This window comes from Cornus florida, unplaced genomic scaffold (genome assembly GCF_030987335.1).
Source record: "Cornus florida cultivar Cherokee Brave unplaced genomic scaffold, ASM3098733v1 CherokeeBrave_3.0.0_Hap2_scaffold_68, whole genome shotgun sequence".
NCBI classification, from domain to species: Eukaryota; Viridiplantae; Streptophyta; class Magnoliopsida; order Cornales; family Cornaceae; genus Cornus; species Cornus florida.
This window is the reverse complement of record NW_026775899.1, coordinates 17,501-20,000: the sequence shown is the minus strand read 5'-3', so window position 1 is coordinate 20,000 and position 2,500 is coordinate 17,501.

Genomic DNA, 2,500 nt, shown 5'->3' with positions numbered 1-2,500 from the left:
TTCGAAATAGCCGAGAAAGAATATGAAGACCGAGGCATCCAACAAAAAAATTTTTTTTTTTTTTTTTCCTAATCTACCCAAGCAAAACAAATAGAAGACCGAGGCATCCAAAAAATTTTTTTTTTTTTTTTTTTTTTTTCGAAAAATTTTTTTTCACAAAAACTTTTTTTTTTTTTTTTTCCCCAAAAAATTTTTTTTTTCGTTCCAAGCTAACCAAGACATCTACTATTCACTAGTAGAGCAATCGAGACTGCAAAGCAAGCAATGGCCTTACTTGCAGCTCTTGGTGCTGAGAACTCCCCCCCCCCTATAGTAGTCTTAAGTAAAACCACAGCTCTGACAGGAGTAGATATTGCATGCGAGCGAGGAGTCGTAATGGGCAAAATTGACTCGGGGGACCTCCAAATCGAATTCCGTTTCGAGCAAAACACTTCTTAGGCTTCAAGGAAGCTCCCATAAAATTTCCAAACCCAAACTCCAAACTTCATTTTTTAGCCTACAATGCCCACGTGCACGCCGGTGTGCACGCAGGGGTGCTTGAGCATGCGGGAGAGGAGCCATAATGGGCAACATTGACTCGGGGGACCTCCAAATCGAAATCCGTCTCGAGCAAAACACTTCTTAAGCTTCTAGGAAGCTCCCATAAAACTTCCAAACCCAAACTCCAAACTTTATTTTTTAGCATACAATGCCCACGTGCACGCCGGGGTGCTTGAGCGTGCGGGCGAGGAGCCATAATGGGCAACATTGACTCGGGGGACCTCCAAATCGAAATCCGTCTCGAGCAAAACACTTCTTAAGCTTCTAGGAAGCTCCCATAAAACTTCCAAACCCAAACTCCAAACTTTATTTTTTAGCATACAATGCCCACGTGCACGCAGGGGTGCTTGAGCATGCGGGAGAGGAGCCATAATGGGCAACATTGACTCGGGGGACCTCCAAATCGAAATCCGTCTCGAGCAAAACACTTCTTAAGCTTCTAGGAAGCTCCCATAAAACTTCCAAACCCAAACTCCAAACTTTATTTTTTAGCATACAATGCCCACGTGCACGCCGGGGTGCTTGAGCGTGCGGGCGAGGAGCCGTAATGGGCAAAATTAACACGGGGGACCTTCAAATCGAAATCCGTCTCGAGCAAAGCACTTCTTAGGCTTCTAGGAAGCTCCCATCAAATTTACAAACCCAAACTCCAAACTTCATTTTTTAGCACACAATGCCCACGTGCACGCGGGGGTGCTTAAGCGTGCGGGCGAGGAGTCATAATGGGCAAAATTAACTCGGGGGACCTCCAAATCGAAATCCGTCTCGAGCAAAGCACTTCTTAGGCTTCTAGGAAGCTCCCATAAAATTTCCAAACCCAAACTCCAAACTTCATTTTTTAGCATACAATGCCCCCGTGCACGCGGGGGTGCTTGAGCGTGCGGGGGAGGAGTCATAATGGGCAAAACTAACTCGGGGGACCTCCAAATCGAAATCCGTCTCGAGCAAAACACTTCTTAGGCTTCTAGGAAGCTCCCATAAAATTTCCGAACCCAAACTCCAAACTTCATTTTTTAGCATACGATGCCCACGTGCACGCCGGGGTGCTTGAGCGTGCGGGCGAGGAGTCATAATGGGCAAAAACTAACTCGTGGGATCTCCAAATCAAAATCCGTCTCGAGCAAAGCATTTCTTAGGCTTCTAGGAAGCTCCCATAAAATTTCCGAACCCAAACTCCAAACTTCATTTTTTAGCATACGATGCCCACGTGCACGCCGGGGTGCACGAGCGTGCGGGCGAGGAGTCGTAATGGGCAAAATTAACTCGGGGGACCTCCAAATCGAAATCCGTCTCGAGCAAAGCATTTCTTAGGCTTCTAGGAAGTTCCCGTAAAATTTTCAAACCCAAACTCCAAACTTCATTTTTTAGCATACGATGCCCACGTGCGCGCCGGTGTGCACGTCGGGGTGCTTGAGCGTGCGCGCGAGGAGCCGTAATTGGCAAAATTAACACGGCGGAAATCTAAATCGAAATCCGTCTCGAGCAAAGCACTTCTTAGTCTTCTAGGAAGCTCCCATAAAATTTTCAAACCCAAACTCCAAACCCAAACTCCAAACTTCATTTTTTAGCATACGATGCCCACGTGCACGCCGGTGTGCACGAGCATGCGGGCGAGGAGTCGTAATGGGCAAAATTAACTCGGGGGACCTCCAAATCGAAATCCGTCTCGAGCAAAGCATTTCTTAGGCTTCTAGGAAGTTCCCGTAAAATTTTCAAACCCAAACTCCAAACTTCATTTTTTAGCATACGATGCCCACGTGCGCGCCGGTGTGCACGTCGGGGTGCTTGAGCGTGCGCGCGAGGAGCCGTAATTGGCAAAATTAACACGGCGGAAATCTAAATCGAAATCCGTCTCGAGCAAAGCATTTCTTAGGCTTCTAGGAAGCTCCCATAAGATTTCTGAACCCAAACTCCAAACTTCATTTTTTAGCATACGATGCCCACGTGCACGCCGGTGTGC